Here is a 24376-nt window from a genome sequence, read left to right as displayed (position 1 = left end):
TCGCACGCCACAGTCAGGAGCCTGAATGTGAGGGAGCATGTGCGAGTCAGAGCCTGTGTGTGTGTGTGGGGATGGGAGCCTGCATGCGAGAGTGAGTGATTAGAACATGCCACCTTTGGGAATCCGCATCTCTTATATAATTTGTACTTTCCTTTTTCTTCAGTATTTTACTGGTTTCTCTGGCTTTCCATTTTTGGGTTTGTCTGCATGTTTCTGTTTCTAATTTGCAGGCTCTCATTTTGTATTAGTTAAAGATCTGTCTGTGATGCACATGTGTGACAGAGAAGCAATATTTCTGCTAGTGTGTAGTTTGTAGGGATATGTAGCAGTCTGGCTTGTGGTCTGTCCAGTAGGTTCTGTATTAGTATTCTAGGCTGGGCAGCCCAATTGCAGGTAATCCCTGAACAGGAGCAGTACAGGACTCAAAGGTCTTGTTCTGTCCTCCCCAGGTTGGGCCTGCATGTTCTGGTAGTCAGCAGGACTTCTCTGGCAGGGTGCACGAAGCAAGGATTAAGGCAGAAGTCAGGGCCGGTGGAGTTCAGGCAGAGTTTTGAACAGGCAAGGGTCAGTGGCAGGAAGTCAAACCGAACACAGATGAGCAAAGCAGGCAGGACTTGTAGCGGCAAGGCTAGGATCTCACTGGGGATAGGAGGCCTCGGTAAAACAAGGAACATAGTAGGACACACAGGCAGGGGCAAGATAAAAACGGAGAAATTGGAACAGGGGGTGCAAGGCAGGGAACACGCAGATAGGATAGGCCACCGGGAGGCTCACAGGGAACAGGAGGGCCACTGGGAGGCGAACAGACAAACAGGAACAAGATACAATAAGGCAAGGAGGCCTCAACAGGCCACACAGGGAACAAGGAAGAGGCAAGGCAAGAAGACTTCTAATAGGCCACACAGGAAGTAAGAATAAATGCAAGGTTGGCCAGGGCAAGGAGCCAAGGCAACTTGATGATGAGGCCCAGAGCTAAGAGTGAGGGAGAGTTTTATAGGGTTGGCCTGGAGTAATATTCGCATTGTTGTTTTTTCATGTATAAGGGTGCTGCTGTTTGAATCCTTAGTGCTGGTATAGTATGGTATGGCAAGGTTCTAGATTGTTTTTAGAAGGAGTTTATGTTACTTCACAAAGTGTTTGGCACTGGATTGAGTTTGTTTTGCTGATACTGAGGTGACACCAGAATTTGAATATATTTTTTGCATGTTGGGTTGTAACATGAACTGTCTTGGTTATGCTCTGAACTGGTTGCAAAGCTTAAGTTTTCATGATTTCTTCTGTTTTATTGCAGTTATGATATTCTCTGTTTTGGGAAAGAGGATTCATAAAAGAATACATTGATATTTGTTTTATAATGTGATTGGGTCTTTGTTGCAGCCAATAGGAGGTAGAGATGACGAGCAGTATACGCTAGTGGTGAATAACCATAAATAGAACTGGTATAGCCCTAGAAATTCACGGATCCTTGTGGTAAGTTGATCAAAGAAGTGAAGACTTAAAGCAAGCGTTTTCACCTTTTATTCAGGAATACTTAGAGCGAGGTGAATAAAAGGTGAAAACGCTTGCTTTAAGTCTTCGCTTCTTTGATCAACTTACCACAAGGATCCGTGAATTTCTAGGGCTATACCAGTTCTATTTAAATGTTCTTTGTTTACTGTTTACATGATACTTCTTTATAAACTGCAAAAAATAAAGGGGTGGATTTTTAAAAAATACGCGCGCGCGTCCATGTGCATGCACTACCCGGCGTGCACACATGGACGCGCGATTTTATAACATGTGCGTGCCGATACATGCATATTATAAAATCGGGGTCGGTGTGCACAAGGGGGGGGGGTTTGAATTTGGCTACTTTTGTGCGGCAATGCATCGGGGCCTTCCCCTGTTCCCTCCCAGTCCGCTCCAATTAAGGAGCGGACTGGGAGGGAACTTTCCTACCCCCTACACTAACCTCCCTTCCCCTCTCCTCCCCACCCTCTAAACCCCCCTTTTTTTTTACCATTTATTTTGCAAGTTACTTCAGGACCCGACCTCCTATGAATATGACTGAGTATATGAGAGACAGACAGTGTATGAGCGAGGGTATAAAAGCATCAGGAAAGTTTGTGCACAACAACCCCTCCCCTCTCCCTGCTAATCCATGACAATCTCTGGGCACCTGGATATCAAAAGTTCCCAGTTAAGGAAAGCAAGGGATTTTTTTTTATCCTTATTAGTTTTAATTATTGGGTGTTATTTGATGTATCAGCTATTTTTGAGTTTTAGATTTCTATTCATCAGCTTTTCAACATATTCTTTTTATTAGTAAGGTTTGTGATTCAATTTTCTTGAACTAATTGTTTGATTTATATTATGAGAATGGTGGTGTTTCTGTTTATCCATTGTTGCACTCATACAGAGTCTGGCTTGTTGCAGTTTCCAGTTCATTTTTGTCTGCATGTTTCTAGTTATACTTTATGGTCTCTTTATTCTGTATTTGATGAGAGACTGTCTGCTCTTCATGTGTGAGATCATCCTCCTATCTCCTTCCGGTGGAAGAAGATATAGATGAAAAATAACCTGAAGCAGAAGAAGAAAATGGTTCTTTGTGAAATAAACCATGGTCTTGGTACAAAGGTCTGGTGAAGATGGAAGCTGAATGTGGAGATGCTGAGGAAGATTTGAATTTCATGCACATCCTGAAGACAATGCCTTGTCCTCTTCTGTTACACTAAGCTATAATTTATTTTATTTATTTATTTTTAATTTTTATATACCTCTAGTTGAATTTCCTTAAGGATATATTCCTTCATGATTAAATTAATCGGTGATCAGGAAGGAGGAAGGACAGAAAGTACTGGGGTCAAAGGAGAAGGGAGGTAGGGACATAGTGAACTGGGGATAGGAGTAGATAAGGGCGGGAAGGTGAGAAATTAGAAGGAAACCACAAGAAAGAGTTGGGCACAGAATTTTAAACAATCCCAAACAGAGTAGCTGGGATCATGCCTGCAAAGAAATTGAGTGGTGCACAGAGGAGGAAGAGGAAGGCTCTTGCAGAGAAGGATGCTGAGAGAACAAGTAAAGTTTTCAAACATTTTTTCAAATCAAAGAGAGATGAAGGTATTCTTGAATAGAGGATGAATGCAGAAGAAGGGAACAGCAAAAGTACTGAAGTAGAAGATTGGCTAGAGAGAGAACAACCAAGTGCAAAAGAAGAGCCTGAAGAAAGAGGGCAGAATTCACAGGAAGCCATCGCAAACAATGAATATCAAGTAGCAGCTGATTAAAGCAATGATCAGGAAGCACATGAGGACGAGTTGCTGGAATCACAGGTAGAGAAAGAACCAAGTACACATGAAGTGACTGATGAGAGAGGACAGGGTTCACTGGAAGACATCGAGAACAATGAGTATCATATGGAGGCTGATGAACACAATATCAGGAAGCTTGTGAGGGCAACTGGCTGGAATCCCTATCTGAACACCACCAACAGGATGTTAAAACACATTTGGCCTTGGTACACAAAGATATTGGCTTCCTCCGGTTTAAAAAGCATTGCTCAGTGCTGCCATCTACATTGAGAGATGCTTTGATCTAAGTAGGATCAACAGCATTCCAAAATAACGAAGCTGAGCTAACCAATAGTGAATTTGGTAATAGAACCCAATCAGTGACAGAAAATTGGTTTAAGAAAAGGCAGACCAATGGAAAAGAAATGCCTAGGACCTGGCTGGTTTATTCTCCTCGGCAAAAAAGTTTATTCTACTTTTGCTGCTTCCTCTTTTTCAACCTCACCTGCAAATTTTAAGTCATTATATGAGAAAAAGAATGTGTTCAGTCAATGGAAAAAAATTGAAAAACTGAAATTGCAAGAAGAGTGTTCGAACCATCGTCAATCTTTTTATATCTGGAAAGACATGGAGCATCGATTAAACATTAAAGTAATGCTCAGCAATACTCTTGAAAAACAGATTCAGTAAGAAAAGATTCATTAGATGGAAGTAGTGTGATGACTATTGGATATTGTCAAATTACTAGCCACCCAGAATTTACCTTTGCATGGTCATTTGTGTCAGATGACACAAATCTAGGAAATTTTTTGGCTACTATAAAATTGCTTGCCAAATATGATCCTCTGATGGAAAAGCACTTCACTTGGGCAAAGAAGCATTCAGGCAGGATGGGATACCTTTCACCCCAGATACAGAATAAGTTCATTTCGCTTCTTAGAATTGAGGTTGGAAGTGAACTGATTGCTGAGATTCGAGAGACAAGATACTTTGGTAGAATTATTGACTTGACACACATATTGAGCAAGTGTCTAGAGTTATTCATTATGTCCTCCTTAATTACAAGAGCAGCCAAGTAGAAATTTGTGATACTTTCCTCGGTTTCAATGAAATCACACAGAAAGATGCAGCTAGTTATGAACCCTTAATCCTTGAAATTGTTAATTCAGATGGCCGTTCTTGTGAAAACTGTTGAAGCCAAATGTCTAATAATGCAGTGGTCATGAGTGGTCACATCAGTGGTATTCAAACAAGGCTATTAAATCGAAATCACAAAAGTGTTTTCATTAACTGTGATAACCATTTCCTGAGCTTGGCTTGTGTGCATGCTAGCTCTGTTGATCCAATTGCTGTTTCATTTTTTGGAACAATTGAAGCCTTGTAGGTTTTCTTTGTGAGTTCCACTAGTCATTGGGAAAGAATGAAGGACAAGCTGGAAGTTTCCCTGAAACATGAGTCAGCACACGATGGAGTGCAAGGGAAGATGCTGTACACGCAGTATATCAGAATTGTCACCATTTAGTTGAGGTGCTTGGAGAAATGAGTGAAGATGCTCATGAGAACATGGAGAACAGTAGCACAGCTGACAGCTTACAGAACAGCCTGTTGAGCTCTCCCTTTGTAGTTCTACTTCCATTTTGGAGTACAGTGCTTGGGAGTTAATATTGTACAAAAAAGACTCCAAGATCCTCAGATGACTATTAAAGAAGCAGCTGCTGCTAATATGGAAAACCGTGGCCTTTTTTTTGGATGAAAATTGAAATAGAATAGTGGAGGAGGCCATTGCTGCTGGTTTTTGAGTAGCCAAAGAGTACGACATTTTCACAGAACATAGAACTAGGAAGAGGAAGAAGCTGTCCTGAGAAAAAGCGGAGGGTGCAGGTTTGTCTCTGCAGCAAACACCTGAAATTCATTGTTATCGATGGCTTCCTGTGAACCCTGCCCACTGTTAACTGAACACAGGGCAAATGTAGTTCTCAGTCCCCTCAGGCAGGGGTGTTTGCCCTCTTGAGCTGGGAGCAGGTCAAGAAAAAACCACATTTCAACTCCTCTTGTTATACTTTTCCTCCATTATAATGACTACAAATGTTTTGTGATGTCAATATTACTATGAATACCTCAGATTGTTTCTGTTACAACAACCTCCCCAAACCTGACCCCACCTTCCGAAACCCACCCCGATTCAAAGTGCCCCTCTACGGAGTGTCAGACTGACTCTATGCAGAGTCTCTCTCTCTCTCACGAAAAATAGCACAGCTGTGATAAATTTATTGCACCTTGTGGGAGCAGGGTAATTAGCTTAACCACTCCCTGTTTTTTATCGTAGGTGCTATTCCCACTATATTTATAGCATTTTGATAAATCTAGGGGTAAGTTAGCTAGATAATTTTATCTGGATAAACTTGGTCGAACTGTGGCTGGATATCGACCTCATAGTTCTTTCATAATTTGATTGGGCACATGCAACATAATTAAATCCCCACCACACTGCAGACCAATACTTCCTTCTCATTGGACTGTGGCGTGGGATGACCATGAAACTCCATGTCCAAAGGAGCAGACCGAGTCATCCTAGTTTCACCCTCACTGGAGCAGCAGTACATTCTTTTGATTTGGGAAGTCAGGGCAGATGGGCAATTTCCATGCATGCAGCAGGGTAAAACCAGGACTGACCTGTCATGTTCTGTTTTAACATGGAGTGATGGGCTCGCCCACGCAAAGAGGCTTCCTTCCTAAAACAAGCAGATGCCATGCAAGAGCGTTTGCTGCCCTGAGCCCTCTCCTCCAACCTCCCTACTGGTGGCAGCTCCAGCGTGGCGCTTCCTTCTCTGGCAGTGCTGCCCCTCTGGGCCTCGCGCTGGCTGGATTTTGCCACCCCCCCCCCCCAAAAAAAAAAAATTCTAGCGCCCTAGCTACTGTCTCATTTGCCTAATGGAGGCAGTGATTCTGAATATAAATTAGGCTCAGGAACATCGCTGGCCTAAGCAGCATCTGGGGAAGTTGGGGGAGGGGGGGGGGAGAGGGGAGTCCCGCCTCTGATGTTGGAGAGGAGGGGGTCCTCTTTTATCAGGAGTGTGCACTCGTTTTGAAACAAACATGAAAAGCGCAATGAAACGCTCTGTTAGGAGTCATTTCAAAACGAAACGAAGAGAAGACCCGGTCTTCCACTGCCCAGCACGATTTAAATAAAAATATTAACACCCCCATCTCCCCCCTCAGGCCTTCTCCTGTCCCTCCACCATCCTCCGACACACCTTTCCCCATCCTGGGGTAGGAAGACGTTGAAATGGTGCAGGCCGGCCCCGCCATTCTATTGTATGGACCCTCTCTTTTCTATTGTTTGTTGTTTTGTTTTTTTTTTTTCCTTTGGTGTTTATTTCATTTCAAGTAAACTAGCAAAACCAAAAGAAACGTTGAAAGAAACCAAACATGATTTAAATACCCCCCCATAAAAAGCAACAACATTTTTTGTTTTCTGCGCACATCGCCACCCTCCAGTGACGTGGCTGGCCAGGTTCGGCGGGGGATGACACGGCCAGCCAACTGCAGGTCCCCTTCTAATGATGCATAAGTGGACGAGTGGCAGCTTTACTTCTGCCGCCACCATAAGATCAGTGGAGACGGTGACAACGGCAACAGCATGGAGGCCCCCAGCCGCCCATCTCGCCCACCTCTTTCTGACGGGATATACCAGTACCCTAAAAATGTAGCATGCGATCCCCCATTGGCGCTGAAGTGTTACCGGCCAGCGCGTCCTGACTGTAACATCAGTAGTGTAGGATCAATTCCTGTTTAGAACTCTGGCGCTGAGCATCGCTGCCGAAAAGTAAATCGCACAGCGAGAAGTTAATTTTCAGTGGTACAGTATTTAAAGAATTAAAAGCAGCTTTATTTAAAGCTAGTGCATTAAATACTTTATTTCATCACAGGAGAATTTGTTAATTGCAAAACTGTTGCGGTATATTTGTCCCCAGTGAACAATGATAATTTCCTGTTATATTAGCCAAAGTAAACAAAGAAAATTAGACATGACAAACATGTTTCTTTAAAGCAGCAGCACTAAATAGACTTTTCAAAATATTAACTCCCTTGTTTCTCGACTCTGCCATTGCCTTGTTTGGTTACTTTCCAAGGTCTCCTTTCAGTTTTTGTCCTAATTCAGATATTTGCATGCTTTATTGGAATGATAGGTGCGCACACACCTTTTTATCATGGGCCATGCCCCCGGCTTTTGAGAACCTTTGCTTTGCTCTTAAAGCTGGCCACGCTACGTCCCGTCAGTTCAAATGCCCTGGCATGATCTCTGCATGGCGCTCTGAGCACACTGGGCCACCCGATCTGCCACTTTCCGAAAAGCCCGATCGCCAGAGAGGGAAACCTGAAACACCAAGGGGCAGATTTTCAAAGCCTACACCCGTAAATCCAGGGGAAGTTACACGCGCTGAGCCTATTTTGCATAGGCCCGGCGACACGCGCAAGCCCTGGGACCCGTGTAAGTCCCGGGGCTTGAAAAAAATGGGCGGGACGGTCCAGGGGCGGGGCATGGGCATGGTCAGAGGCCTCTCCACTGCTTCTTGGCCGGTGCGCACAACCTACACCTGCGCAAAGGCAGGCGCAACTTCTGCAATAAAGGTTGGGGGGTTTAGGTAGGGCTGGGGGGCGCGGAGGGAACAGGGAAAGCCATCGGGGCTCCCCTAGGGCTCGGCGTGTGCAAGGTGCACCCCCTTGTGCGAGCCGACCCTGGATTTTGTAACATGCGCGCGGCTGCACGCGCATGTTATAAAATTGGGCATAGATTTGTGCGCGCCGGGTTGTGCACAATCTACGCCCGCGCGTAGCTACTAAAATCTGGCCCTAAATGTCTCCTCAGAAATAAAATTTTAAAAACTCAGGAGTATAAACAGGGGGAGCCTAAGGATTTTGTTTCCCCTGACAACTGAATAATCTAAAGACAAGTTGCTAGTTCTCCGTCCGGAAATGATCAGAGGTGCCGATGATGGACGCGCTTCGACTTGCTCATCCCCAGGAGAATGTGCTGTTTAGTGATAAGCTGTTGTCTAATCTGATGTCACGTGCTAATAAGATCCCAAATACCCCTGCGGTGCCAGCACTGCATTATTTCGCTGGAGTTTGAGGTAAGGGGTAGTTCCCTTTTGGGATGTTGCTTGTGGGATATTATATTAACGAGAAAACTCAGTATTGAAAATTGATATATAAGGACATGGAAAAAAAAAAAAAGTTGGTGGCCTCCGTATGCAAAAAATGTAATCAAAAGTATATTTTTCTGTGTGTGCCATCAACACATTTCACTAATTTGAAAAAATACTTTAAAAACTTAATAAGTCTCTTTGAGTGCTGCCTTGAAGTGCTGGAACGAGGTTGAACAGTGAATGTTTGCTGTTACCATGGGGAAAGAACAGTGCTTGGATCATTTTGATAATAAATATGTATGAATTATTTTTATGATTAGAAACTCTTGCAGAAACTAATTTGCCTTGTCCAAGTGATCTAATTGAGGGCAATCATTGCCATAAAGAGCTCAAATATGCGAGGCCTCCATTTTCATATTAAAATGGCATGCCTTGGTTTAACATTTCCAAGTGGTTGTTTTAGTCTTTTTTAAAAAAACAAAAGGCCGCCGAGGATAGGGTAACTCTGTTGACCAGCATATTATTGAACTTGTTTGTCTCTGGGAAATGGGACCACCTGATCTCAATGGGTTTTTGCTGGTTGCCTGAAGTATTTCACAATTAAAGCAGAAGAGGCTTGTTCTGTGGTTCTCACCTTTTGTGGCCACAGCACTGAATAGATTTGAAACAGAGGGACACTTTTCCCGTCGGAGCCTGGTGTAATTTTCCCCTGAATGGGCTCTCATGATGAGAAGGGGGTGCTGGGGGAGGGAGGGAGGGTCACTAGATGGGTTGGTATGCAATAAAGCCTGTGATTGCACGGTCCTTCACCACAACAAAACAACCCCCAACACTCTGCTTTATGATAGTACAATTGACCGTTACAATGGGTTTAGTAGAAAGCTACAGAAACAGAGAGACGGGTATGGATACTAAGGTGGAGAATACTAGTCAAGCAATTGTCCTTCGTGGTGGGTTTCAAGCACCGAAATGTACAAGTGGCTGAGAACAGGGTCCCAAACATTTCTCTGAATGAGTAGAAAAAGTAGGCTCGTAATGGATCAATCCTGCCTATAGAATGCACCTTTGTGGGCTTTTGCACAAGACAATCTATAGCAGCTGTGCATAAGCTAGCTGAGGAGGTTTAATTTACAAAGCACAGTCTCTCAACAGATTCTGTTGTGGGAAAACCATAGGCCCTATTTTCAAAAGATCTTTTCCATAGGACCAGAATGGGTGAAGCCTTTTGGAAAATAGGCCCCGTCACATGTTTAAGCTCTGCATGAGAGCCCAGTAAACTCTTTATTGATATTCATGTCTTGCAAATAGTCGTGTTACTCAGTACAGGAAGAAAACTATCTTATGACATGAACATTTTTGCAACACAAAGCTAAAAATATACATTTTTAAAAGTGTTTATAAAGGACATAAACATGTAAATTTCTTAGACACAGTGACCCATCTACTTAAACACAAACTAGTAAGAAAACAGGAATAAGAGGCCAACCCAGTGCCAGTGCTGTGCAGTGTGCACTACCATACTGAGGGACCTGGGTTTGATTCTCAGCTCTGGACTCTTGCTCTTCTGGTCGTCCAGGGTTGGGAAATGCTGCAGATGGCAGTGTTCACAAGTCCCACGAATGGGAGAGGGAGCCATAGACATTGCACAAGGATAAACCTAGTGGCCAGATTTGCAGGGTCCCCAGCCAAGCACTGTCACTGCAATGAGTGCATTAATACATGGTAAGTTGGGAGTACTTGAGTATGTAGACTCATGGTAAAAGATCTATTACTACTAGTTATCATCCTTAAAGCACACCTAAAATATAGAGGGATGTTCAGATACATGTAAAAGGCAGTCCCTTCTCTGTGGAGCTTACAATCTAGTCAAGGCAACTATACATGACAAACAAGAATCTGTGAGAAGTATATTTATTGTAGAGAACTGTTTAGGATTTAAATCAGCCTCAAAAGATGAGTTTTTAAACTGGACTTGAATAGGGTCAGAGAGGAAGCATTATGCAGTAAATCAGAAAGTCTATTCCATGCATATAATGCAGCAAGGTGGAAAGCGTGGAGTTGGGAGCTGGCAGTGGAGAAGAAGGGCACCGACAATAGCAACTTCCCTGTTGAACAGAGTTCACAAGGAAGGGTGTGGGGAGAGAGAATAAAAAACTATGGAATGAATCATTTGCAGGCGAGTAGGAGAAGCTTGAACTGTACGTGGAAGCAAACGGGGTTACATGGTCATAGTGATGTTGAAGGACGGTAAGTCATGCTACACATTTTGAGAAAATTGTGGTAGAGAAAGATAATTCAATGGGAGGCCCATGAAAAGCAAGGTGTAGAAGTCTAAGTGGGAGAGAGTGGATGAGCATTTTGGGAGGATGCTCAGAAAGGAAAGGATGGATTTTATCAATATTATAGTGGTAGGACTGACACACTAGCATTGTTTTGGATGTGTGTAGAGAAGGAAAGAAAGGCATCAAAGGTATCCCCAAGGATGCGGGCTAAGGAAACAGGGAGGATGAAAGTGCTATCAACCAATAGAGGGAAGAGAGGAATTGGGCTTGAGGAGAAAGACAAGTTTTGCCTTGGCCGCATTGAGGCCAATATTTAGCTGCTATCTGACTGAACAAGTTAGCCAGATAAACTTGTAGTATTTAGCTAACTTGGCCGAGATATTCAGCGGCTACTCAGCTATCTTATAGTTAGTTGGATAAATGTATCCGGCTGACTGTAGAACAGTCACATAGCTGGCCTACACTTATCTGACTAATTAAGCCAGATACGGCTGATTATCAACACATATCCAGCTAAGTTAGCCAGATAAGTAGCTCTGCCCTGGAAGGTCTCCATCCCACCCCTCACTTATCTGGTTATCCGGCTAACCGGCGGCTGCTGAGCACAGCCAAATATTCAGACAGCTAAGGGGTGAATTTTAAAAGAGTTGCTCGCATTAAAAGGTCCATATATGCGAGTATTTGAGCCAAGTGCAAGTGTCTTGGATTTTAAAATGGCCCAGTTGTATGCGTATGTGCATGTGCGCAAGCAACCAAATGTACGGGGAAAAAGGGTGGAGTTAGGGCAAGTCGGAGGCTTTCCAGAGTGGGTCCAACAATTACGTTCTTTTTGTGCTTTTTTTTCTTTCAGCACCTGTTAATGTTCTTATTAATTTCCTTTTGTCACACCTTGTTAATTGTAAACCGGCATGATGCGATTCCCATCGCGAATGCCGGTATAGAAAAAACTCAAATAAATAAAAATAAATAAATAAAATGTTCGTAAATCCCTATTTTAAATCCAACGGCTGCAGTGGGCTGATAGGCACAGATATTTATTTCCGCTCTTCATGAGGTACAAGGCTGCAGAAATCTCTTTTTAGTCCTAAAATGACAGGGTGAGGGGTCTGGGTAAATTGGGGGAAGTGCAGGCTGAAGAACCAGAGTTAGGCTGGGCAAACTGGTGGTCTAATTGGTAAAACTGGAAATGTCTTTCGCACACGCATGTTTTCAAATCCACTTACATGCAAGCGTTAAAGCCACAAAGTCCTAAGGAAGATAAATGAATGTTTTCTCATGTAACTGCTTAAAATTAGGAGCTCACATATGCGCTATGGGTGTATTTTAAATTGTAGGTAAGCAACTGCATGCGCAATTTAAAATTCCTATGTATGTGCGCTCACATGCACGTAGGAGTGCCTGTGCACTTGTTTTAAAGTTGCTGCCCCTGCCAGAATTAAATTAAATGGCACTGAATATCAATCTTGTCAATTTTAATATGGTGGCAGGACATCCAACTTGACTAACAAGCAGATTAGGATTTGGGACTGGATTATTGGTGAAATTTCTTGTGCAGAGAGGTAGATATGGGAGGAGATCAGAGAGATCAGAGTACCAAGAGAAGAAGTGTGGGAAGTAAAGAGACGAGGGCCCAGGATACAGCCATGAAGCACACTGACTGATAGCAGATAAGCGATGCAAGAAGATCCACCAGAGGATACAGTAAAAATATGATGAGAGAGGTAAGAAGAAGACTAGGATAGAGGAGACCCCCGAAATCCAGTCAAGTACGGTGTGCCAAGGAGCAGACGATGGCCAATGGTGTCAAAATCAGTGGATAGATCAAGGATGTGGAAGATCCAGTAAAGAACCCTGGGTCTTGACCATGAAACGGTTAGTGGAGACTTTGGCAAGAACAGTTTCAGTGGAATGTAGAGGACGAAATCCAGACTGGAGCAGATTCAGACCAACTTAAGGACAGTAGAAGAGAGTATAGTGTTATAAGAAGAAACTGCCTCATCAGCAGGCTCTAACAAGATTAAAAACATATAAACATGATGGCAGAAAAAGACCAAATGGCCTATCTATATCTAGTCTGCCCATCCACCCAATTAATTTAGCTTTACAACTCCCATCCCTTCCTTAGAGATCCCCTGTATTTATCCCATGATTTCTTGAATTCAGATATTGTTTCTGTCACTACCACCTCCACTGGGAGGCCATTTCATGCATCCACCACTCTCTCTGTAAAGAAGTATTTCTTAAAATTACTCCTGAGTCTACCCCCTTTCACCCTTATCCCATGACACCTCATTTTAGAGCTTCCTTTCGGTTGGAAGAGGCTCGCCTCCTGTGCATGGAAACCTTTGAAATATTTAAATATCGCTATCATATCTCTCCTTTCCTCTAGGGTATACATGTTTAGATCTTTAAATCTATCCCCATATGTGTTAGAACAAAGACCACCAACCATTTTAATAGCACCTCTGGACCGACTACATCCTGTTTATATCCTTTTGAATGTGCAGTCTCAAGAAATGTACACAGTATTGTAAATATACAGGGAAGCAGAGGTTGAAGATGAGCGGACAGAAGGTGCAGGGATCAATAGCTTGGATATTCCTAAAGGTATATGTGGTGATTGGATGAGACTGCAGAGCAGGGTGGATGTGTAAAAATTATCAGATAATGGTCAAAGAGAGGAAGAACAGAGGTGAAGACTGAGAAAGTGCAGTTGGAAGAAAGATGTAGGTCAAGGCAGTGGCCATGCTGGTGAAAGGATGCAGAAGAATGTAGTCTGAGGTTGAATGAGGAGGTTAAAGCGAGTCAGAGATATTATTAACATGGAGGTACCTTGCCTCTTTCTGGGGTGGGCCAACTTGCCAAGTAGAAAGGCACAAAAGTGATCCCTACTAACTCTTGCCCCACTAAGATCGTCATTACCAATCTCAATAACTGTCTTACAGAGGTAGCTCAATGGCTTAGTAAACATAGACGCTCATGTATCTGCGTCAGATCCGCCAACTACACAATTTCCTTGATAAATGCAATCCTGCTACTATAATCCATGTGTTAATCACCGGCCAAATCGATTACTGCAATTCCTTATATAATGGCATCTCACAATTTAGTCTGAAGTGCCTCCTGCTCTTACAAGTACTGCTGCAAGAATTTTGATAGATGCAAAAGCAAACTGATCACATCAAACCTATTCTACATCATTTTCACTGGCTCCTAGTAGAAAGCAGGATAAAATTTAAATACACTACTTTGTCTACCAGTGCTTGAATTAGCAGTCCCCTGAATACTTCTTTCTTCTCACTCCTTACATGCCCTCAAAGGAACTCTGGTCTGCTGAAATGGCTCTTCTTTCACCTCCTCCCCTGTCTGCTGTTAAAGATAAATTCTCAGTAGGGCAGGACATGGTCTTGTTGGAAAATTGGACAGTTATTTAGAAAAGCTTCTTGGAATGATTTTCTGCTTGTACCAAACATTTAGTCAAAAATGATTTCTTAGCATGCTTAAAAGTAGCATGAAAGATATCAACAGCATGTTTCTATAGAGAATTATGTAGGGATGTTTGATGTTTGAGCCATTGTCTTTCATGGTGGTGCATTTGCTGTTTCAATAACGTCAGGCCAACATGGTACCATAATTGTATAGGATTAGAAGGTTTTAAGATTGTCTTTAGAGGCATAGTCATATGAAATGCAGTCTTAATACGAGTGTTCCATACAGACACCTGTTTGACTAACGCCAAGCTGGGAAAATATTGGCAGATAATGCCTCAAGCGAAAGTCTGAATAATCTCTGCGAGCTTCAACTAGTTGAGGGTTGGCACCAGTATAGATTGTAGGCATCATTTGAAAGTGATTAAATAATGATCTGTCCATAGGAAAGAAAGAGGAAAATTATCCTCCATCAGTTCTAACATTGGTAAAAACAAGATCCAATCTATAACCGGCTCTGTCAGTAGGTCCTTGCACCCACTGTGTTAGTCCAATATCTTTCTTAGTGGGAACAAAAAGATTCTGAGGCAATACGTGGATTGTCCATATGGAAATCTCCTAAGATTAAAAGATGTTGAAATGTAGTAGAAATTTCACAGACACAATTCTGTGTTTCCATCTCAGCAAGCTTGGAGGAGGAGGTCGGTGGATTATAAATTAAAAGTAAACTTAAAACAACCTCAGAGCCAATTTGCAATCACAGAGCATCCAGCTGAGATAGAGAATTTGACAGCATATCTTTGATTGTAAGCGATGTTAAACAAATTACTGGAACACCCTCTTCAGTCTTGCGATTCCTATGTTTATAAAGAAGCGTGTAGCCAGAAGGGGCAAGCTTGCTTCAAGCACAGAGAATCTCTGATTCTCAACCAAGTTTCAGTAATTCATAACAATTGCAATTTGTATGTAATTTTCAATAGTATGCACAGATCAGCACATGCACACTAAGTAGGCGCGCCTAGAGTTCCACCTGCATTTTACAGATTATGCAGGAGTATATCGCCTCCCCAAAAACACACCCATATGTTTCAGTACATGCGCACATCTTTTCAATGCAGGGATTCTCATGCTTTCTGCAACTATCTTAGAAAAGTCCACATCTACATTTTATGAGTTAAATAATTGTGATAAGTCTCGGTTTATGCATAGAGGCAGGCATTTTATAAAGTTGGCAAACGAACACTCTTGTGAAAATGCTTAACTTGTGCACGCACTTCCAAACACCAATTCACCAGGACCTCCACTCTCCACCACTTGCTCCAGACCCATCTCCCAAAAAGTAAAGACAAAAGACAAGCTGTATTTAATTTCCATGGCTTAATTAGTAGGTGCAAAATCATGTGTGCATGTTTGAAGATGTACGTGAGCACTTGCTTTATAAAATACAAAAATGTGCGCATAATTTGAAACTCCTTGAATACCCTCTTCTATGTACACACTTTTCTGCACAGTTACATTCTGAAAATTTGATTACCGTGCACAGATAGCTACTTTTGTGTGCATATGCCAATTTTACAAGCACAACTTCCACGTAAGTCTTAGAAAAAAACTTATAGGGGTTTATTTTCAGTCATCCTGGTTCTATCTGCGGGCTCTAAAATGCCTACACAGGGTCTGTGCGGCTTCTAGTGTAAGCTTTCCACCACACACACACACACACACACACACACTTTCAGCTGCTGACAATTTTTTGGAAGCCAGAGAGTGAGTGAAGCTTTGACTTCTGAGACTTGTTGACCTGACTAACTGAGTTAGGTCAAGAATGAGAAACAGTTGGATCCAATTTTCATGAATTGGGTCATGGGGGCTCAGTTCTATTCTAAGTTTTGGAATTTTTAAAATAAATATTTTCTCATGAATGTGGCATCACTTAGTTTAAACTGCATTTATATATGTGTATCTATTCACATTATATATATATATATATATATATATATATATATATATGAGCCGTGCAGTGGTTTTTTCCCCCTGAGGAAGTCAGTTTTGAGGAAACAGAGCCCTGTGTTGGGGAAGCAGAAATTGACTGATCTAATTGAAGGAAAAACCATTGCACTATTAGTTAACAAGCTGTGTGATTTTGACACGTTCAAGAGAGTTACAAGGATCGATTCTTCTGTGGGCTCTATCTAGCTCCTTATGACCTTTATATATCAGTACACTTATAATAAACTTTATTTCACTGATTTGTTTAAATATTTATATTTTGTAAAAAAGAATATATATATTTTTAACATTTCAGTAATGACCGTGCTTTATGTGGAGTTGTTTTTGTGATATTAATATAGTGAGGCAGTTTACAGGTATAATTGTACTGTCTGCTATTTTAATATCTATCTGTCTATATGTGCGTGTGCGTGCATGCACACATATATCTGTGTATGTATGTGGAATCCCAGTTAAGCATGGCAGAATTCCTTGGCAGCTTTCCTATTTCAAGGAGACAGGGTGGTGAATTGATTGCACGTAAGCCTGATGACTTCTTTCATCTATGACAAATGGTATTGTCCTTCTCTCTAATGTATATTTTACAGTGGATGTACTCTTTGCAAACCTTGATAAATGGCACAGGGAGCCTTTTATGGGTAAGAAGAACCCCAAATAATTCAAAATATGGAGGATTAAGATAGCAACAGCGTGATATCTCTTACAATGGAGGGAATTACATCACATAACCCTTCCTGGTGTGCACTCTGACTTGGAAGCAATACCGCATGAGGAAATTAAAAGGGATTCTGTTTTTTCGGGATGCTTTATCTGAAAAGTGTCAGATCTGTGAGATGCAGCAGTGCAACCCAGTGAAAAAAAAAAACTCCTGGTCTTGTTTAGCTGTGTGAATCTTCAGGGCTAGGTTTGGAAAACGTATTAGGTAATTGTAACCATAAGTATCTCCCAGAGAATGGGGCTTTGTTTGCCAGGCTGCCGCTAATTAACATAGATAGGAGGCCTGAGGTGAGAGGGCATGGGTTGACCCCCCCATTTCAGCCAAGGGTCAGCAAACATTATTTGACCTTCTGCTTTTAGCAATAACATTAAAAAAAAAACAATGTTACTAACATGATTGCTGGAATTAGAACTGAAATGAACATAACTGGCGAGAATTGTGTTTTGCCTGTAAAGTTTTCAAATAACAAAAATATTCGTGTCAGTTTTCATGGACTCTATCAGTGTCTGTCAAAATTTGGCAATTAAAGACTTTTTTTTTTTTTTTAAGAAAACCATGGTGCAGTAGAAAAAATAAGCAAACTGAAGCAACAAGACGGGTCCTTTCTCTGCTATCCGTTCTTGTTCAATGTGCTGCTGACTGTTTCAATTTGCATGTCTTAGCTGCTGCACTGTGGCTGCAAAGAGATTTCAGTTATTGAACTTTTTAATCTGTAAAAGCAATCAGCCAAACTGCTAGAAGAAGGAAAGGCACAACTGCGTTGATGTCAACAAGCAACTCTGCCATAAACAGATTTATCATTGTGAGATTTCTGGATTCCCATTTTACCAAATTCCCTAATGAAACATAGTAATATACACCATGATGCAGATAAGGACCATAAGGCCTATCTGGGTCTACCCAATTTTATTTGTAAGGAAGTGGTTTGAAGAAACTACGTTGCCAATAGGTTGTGTACTAGAGATACAACTGCATACAGTACGACTATCTAGTGCTATGCGTTCTGCTTGCTAATGCAGCTGAGCAGCATGATAGTACAGTATGGGGCAAATTTTGTAGCAGCCCACCTAAATTTGAAATCAAATATGTGCATAAGCTATGCCAATTTTCAAAGCAAACTTTTGATGCAAGCTCGCTTCGAAAATCATTCCACCAAATATACTCACACACGATTCCACCTGCAAATTTGTGCGCAGAAGGTTTTGCAGGAAAACTCACTCACATGCATTTGAAAATGCAAAAAAATATATGCGTGAATGCAAATCCCTTTCCAATCCTCTCACCCCCTCCCCGGGAACATCTCTGTTCAGTGCAGAGTGCGGGTACTTGTCAAATTTGCATAACTTTATCTGCATGCTGGGCAGGCGAGTCGGTAAGAGACCATTTCCAAGAGTAAAGCACCGTTTTACTGGTAGAAATGCCTTTAAAAATCACTTTCTGCGTTTATGTGCCCGCTGCACAGGAAATTTTTTTTATTTATTTTATTTATTTATTTGTATTTTTCTATACCGGCATTCACGGAGTTCGTATCATGTCGGTTTACATAAAACAAGGGGTGAGAAATACATTATAACGTAAATAACTAATAACATAAGAGTATACATTAAAAGGTAAAACAAGTGCATGGAAGAAAAAAGTTACAATAAAACGGAAATACCTGCTTGCATGGATTGCATGCACGGATATGTGCTTGCATGGATTGCATGCATGGATGCAATCCATGCAAGCAATCCATGCATGCAATCCATGCATGCAATCCATGCATGCATGGATTGCTTGCATGGATATGTACTATGCGCTGTTGTGTTTGAGAAGATGAGATGTGAGGAAAAGATTTGCATCCAATCCATGCATGGTGCGCGTTTGTGAGTATGCGGGGGTTGAATGAATGACTTAATAGGGAAAAGAAAAGATGTTAATGTAAGAAAGACCAGTTTCAGATTAGGATAAGAAGAAATGGTCTGCATTTTTCAAGCGAGATTCTACCGCTTAGAACAGGCCAAAGTGGTTTTGAAAAGGCAAGAATCCGTTCCACAATGGGAAAAGCAGCAGCACTGGCCCTTTGAAAGTGTTTGCTGTATAAAAAAATATTAGCCGCTGTTTAAAAATAGGCATACATTGCTAACATTTTTAGTGCTGTTTCCTGTTAAAGTAAAATATGTAGATTTATTCATGCTTCTCTTTATTTTTCCTCAAAACTTGTCAAAATTTCTTGTATAGTAAAAACAGAGATATGAAGGCTCTCAGAGGGAAATTAAAGGCAGGTATATATATGGTAAATAGGTCTTTGTGGGTGTCTCTTTGGGTGGAGAGCATAAACGGAACAGCTATGGTGCTTCCTTCTTCTCTTCCTACATGCCCTGAACATCTTTTATCAAGCTATAACTAATCTCTGTCTGTGACGGGTCTCCCACAAGGAGACATTTTCATCACTGAAGAGTCATCTGGAAAGGATTCTGGGTGGGGGGAGTGCACTTGATCTCTGCTCGTGGTTTCGTAAATGGTTATGAGCTGTGGGGACACTAATCCCATTCAACCACCATTAGATGCCATCATGCAATTAGAGGGTCTATGGGAATGAGTGGTTTAGGTGTAATTGGGACTATAGAACCCTGGGTTGATGGTTGGGAGGGGGGGAATTTCAGGGACTCACCTGGATTGTGGCATGTCTGGGTGCCTCTCCCCAAGGGACGGGCTCTGCAGATGCTTTCCCCCTCAAGGGAAAAGGACCTAGGCTGAGAGGGATTTTTCTTCATGGGGAAATAACCAGAGGACTGACCTGCAGCTTTGGGAAGGAGAAGTAACATGGGTCCCACCGTCATGGAGGACCAGGAAGGGAGGAGATCCAAAGAGATAGGAAGGGAAACCTGGGGAACCCATGTCAAGCCCTCGAGGAGCATTTCTGAGCTTTCCTGGGACTATATTGCAATACTTCAAGATGCTAAGTGAAAATGATGGTCAAGAGAGAGAATGGTATTCTGGAACCCAACTGATGCTAAAGTGGAATTGGTGTTCAGGGAGAGGAATTCAAGGAATAACAATAGTAGAAGTGGATAGGAAAGGTGGTCCACACAGGACCGATGCAAGAGTATTTGGCGCCCTAGGTGAACCTTCGGTCATATCCCTCCCTCAGCTACCTATTGGCGGCAGCTCCAGCGCAAAGCTCCCTCCTACCTGTGATGCTGTCTCTAGCATCGTGCTCCTTTCTTTAGTATGGACCTTGTGCAGGCGGGATTTTGCAGCTGTCATAGTGTTGGTGCTCTGGGAAACCACTTTAGTTTGTCTAACGGAAGCACCAACCCCTGTGTCCACGCCTTTTGGGAAATGTAATATAGCCTGTATTGCTAAAGTTTGTGTCTGGAAACTGGTGCCACTGCAGCCCGGCTGTAGAAAGCTACGGACTCCTGATTCAATCACTGCATTTTTAAGCTCGCTTGTAAACTCTTGTCCGCTGCAACCCAACAAAATAAAAAAAAATAAAATGAGTTTGTTTGAATGGATCTTGGAGTGAGTCCCTCTCTTGACTACGGGAGTGATTTTCTTTTACATTTTTTAAAACCGCTGACAGACTGTGGTCATCCCCATAGGAACCAATTTTTTTAAATGATTGGGGGTGCCCAATGCAATCCCATTCCCCCACCTCCCCATCAGCGAACAGTTCTTACATTTTATATTTAAACTTTTTATTAAACAATTTACAAATGCCAGCCATATTCTAAACAGCAGCAGACAGGTACATATATTTTTATTTTACAATTAATTCCCCCATCTCTGTTAACATTAAACCTGGACGCATCATATCACCACCGTCAACCCTCCCCTTCCTCTTCCCATAACCTTGTAGATTTATCTCAGCCGAGGGCCCTAGGACGGTGTTTCCCATCCAGTCTGCCTTCGGACCCGATCAGGTGTGGCACAGAAAAAAAAAAAAATCACCACTGCCTGATGCTCAGACTCAGTCCATAGCTCTTTACTGGCCACATGGGTCCTCTTCGTAGCCCCACTGCCATGGTGGCTGGTGTGCCTTGGGCTTGGAAAGATTGGGAGACATTGCCCTAGAACAAAACTACACCTCCTATCGCTCATCGCTTCAACACTGGGGAGGGGAATGGGAACTGGATTCATATGACCGCCAACGCTGGACCCTGACTTTTACGATCCGGGGTACGGATACGCAGACAGGGAAAAAGCACAGGACTGCTTCTACTGCCAAGTCCAAAAGCAAAGCTCGTTCATGTAGCATTATCTGAATAATCAAAATGGCCGCTCACCCCCTAAAAATGTTGCAATAATTTTTTGTATGGGTTTGACAGTTGCTTGGTTTTGATTGTAATGTCTACCCTTAATATAAGGCTTGGGAAAAGCAATGGGAAAAGTAACTGCACGAAGCAGCAGTTACTACCCTTAAAAGAAACATGGGGGTAACCTGCACGGAGCGGCAGTTACTACCCTTAACAGAAACATGGGGGTAACCTGCACGGAGCGGCAGTTACTGCCCTTAACAGAAACATGGGGTAACCTGCACGGAGCGGCAGTTACTACCCTTAACAGAATCATGGGGTAACCTGCACAGAGCGGCAGTTACTGCCCTTAACAGAAGGTATGGGGTAACCTGCACAGAGTGGCAGTTACTACCCTTATCAGAGATATGAGGGTAACCTGCACAGAGCGGCAGATATTACCATAAGAAACTTTTTGGGCAGACCGGATGGACCGTTTGTTTTTTTTTCTGCCATCATTACTAATTTACTGGGAAAATAGAACAAGCCGGACTGCTACAGATCAAAAGAACATAAGATGTGCCATACTGTGTCCGACTAAAAGTGCCTGAAGCCCAGCCCGGCATCTTGTTTCTGACAGTGGACAATTGGGAGGGTCACCAGGATGTATGCAGCAGTTCCCAAAGAGTGAATCCAGTGCCTTGCTGCTCACTTCTCAAGGATAAATGGTGGCTTTCCCTGAGTCCATTTGGCTAATAATTGTTTATGGAATTTTTTTCCCAGGAATTTGTCCAAACTGCTTTGAAACCCTGTACAGTTAAGATACAACAAATTCCACCCCTTTATTGTGCATTGGGTTAAAAAAAACACTTTCTCCGATTTCTTTTAAATCTTCTACTAGTTAGTATTATGGAATGTCCTTGTACTATTTGAAAGGGTAAATAACCATTTCCTGTACATAAGTTCCAACCTTTTCGTTATTTTATACATTTCTATCATATCCCCTCTCAGTGCCTTTTTCTGCAAGCTGAAGAGCCCTAATTACCGTAGTTTACCCTTCCCTCATAAGGGAGCCATTCTGTCATCTCTATTGCTCTTCTCCGTACATTGTCCAGTTTTGCTATAGCATTTGAGACTGGGTGGTCAGAACTGCACACAATACTCTACACAGAAACTTCATGCTAGCACCTCGGTCATGCATATCCCTCAGCAAATGCAACACACAGATCCCTCAGCAAATGCAGAAAAAGTAACCACAACTCAGAAACAGAAAAACTGGAAATCAGGAAACCAAACCCCACATATAATGCAACACTGGAGAAACAGAAACAGAATCTAAAAGACGGAAGAGGTGGTGCACATTACCAAAGCAAACATCCCAGTCCCTAAATAGAAAATCAAATGCTTTTTTTCTTTCTTTAACCTCCCACCTTCCCCTCTCACCCTCCAGGCCTCAGTTTCCCTCATTTCACCTGTTACCTACCTACCAGCTTTCCCTCTCCCGTTCTACCCCGGCCTTCCCATTCCTTCCTCTCTCACTCCTTCCCCAGCCTATTTCCTCTTTTTCACTCACTCCCTGCTCCCCCACTTCCATTCTATCCTCCGTACTCACCTCCTCCCCAACACTCATCTACCTCTGCCTCTTCTCCCCTAAGCAGTGCAGGGAAAAATACATTTGTTTTCATTGTTTGGTTCATTTTTGGGAGGTTTTTTTGGCATGAATTTCAGTTTGTGGATTGCTTGATTCGTTTCAGTCGTGTGAAAAAAAAACCAAATCAAGCAATTACAAAAACCCCAAAACGATGAAAAAATGAAAATAAGCCCTCCCTCCCACCCTCATGGAAAAATGCCAGGGCCAGTATCCCCCCACCCCAGGCCCCCATTTACCCGGTCCAGTGGGGATCCACCGCTGGGACTAGGCCGAAGCTTCGGCCTTGTGTAGGCCTGATGACTGGGCCTCGGCCTAGGCCAGAGCCCAGACCCAGGCCTGATGCCGGGTCCTAATGCTGGAACCTCAGCCAGACCCAGGCCTGATGATGCAACCCAAACCGGAGGCCGGGTCCCAATGCCAAGGCGTCAGCCTAGGCTGGGGTCCAGGCCCAGGCTTGACGCCACAACTTGACTCGGGGGCTGGGTCCTAATGCCAGGGCCTCAGGGCCCAAGCCCAATGCCATGACCCAACCCGGAGGCCAGGTCCCAATGCCGAGGCCTCAGGGCCCAAGCCCAGGCCCGATGCCATGATCCAATCTGGAGGCCAGGTCCCATTGCTGAGGCCTCAGACTAGGCTGGGGCCTGGGCCCAGGCTTGATGCAGCAACATGACCTGGGGACCGGCTCCCAATGTCAGGGCAGGCCCGACACCTGACCTGGAGGCTGGATCCCAACACCGGGGCCTAGGCTTAATGCATTATTATGGATTTATAAACCTGTAAGATGTTTGAGATCTTCTCAATTGAATCTTTTAGAGATCCCTTCAGTTCGACATGCTCAGTTGTTTAGTACGAGGGAGACCTCATTTTCCATAGCAGCTCCAACGCAGTGGAATCTCATTCCCATGGAATTGAGGTCTTTGGATGATGTAAAAGATTTAAATTAGAATTTATAGAGTTTTTACTCCACCGTGCTTATAATATGTAACAGCCTGAAGTATGTGTAATTCAGTTATCAGGGAAAAGAATGTGAGAACATGGTTTTTAGAAAAATGAGAATAATGTGAGTAGAGTAATTGCTATGAGTTCTCGTTAATGTCAACTGATGAATAAATAACTTGATCTAGGGACATAGATACCAGTATGTGGTAGTACTTTTCTCCAGTTTCTGTGAAAAATGTTTTGTCTGAAGTGTATGTTCATTATTGTTTTTACTATGTATGTATCTTTGTTCATCGCCTAGGCCTACTTTGTGTTAGGCGATCAATAAATTTTATGAAATGAAATAAAAAGGCTCAGACCCAGGCCCAATGCCAAGGCCTCAGTCAGTAGGGTTGGGTCCTGACATCTGGGTCTCGGCCCAGGCCTTGGGAGCTCATGTTCACGCGTCCTCTGCTTTCATTGCTTGCAAGCACAATGACGGTGTCCACTGGGTGAATGCGCCCGAGTTAATTAACTCTGGCATGACCCCAGCGGATGGCACCATTTTGATGTATGGCAATTGTACAGCCAGGCCCGGCGCTGTGACCCGACCCGGAGACCTGATTCTGATGCTGGGGCCTAGGCTCAATGCCAGGGCCTTGGCCAGGAGGTCGGGTCCCGATACTTGGGTCTCAGCCCAGGGTCAGGCCTATGCCTTGGAGCCCAGGCCTGG

The sequence above is a fragment of the Rhinatrema bivittatum genome, chromosome 10 (assembly GCF_901001135.1).
Source record: "Rhinatrema bivittatum chromosome 10, aRhiBiv1.1, whole genome shotgun sequence".
Classification (NCBI taxonomy): Eukaryota; Metazoa; Chordata; class Amphibia; order Gymnophiona; family Rhinatrematidae; genus Rhinatrema; species Rhinatrema bivittatum.
Note: the sequence above shows the minus strand (reverse complement) of the source record.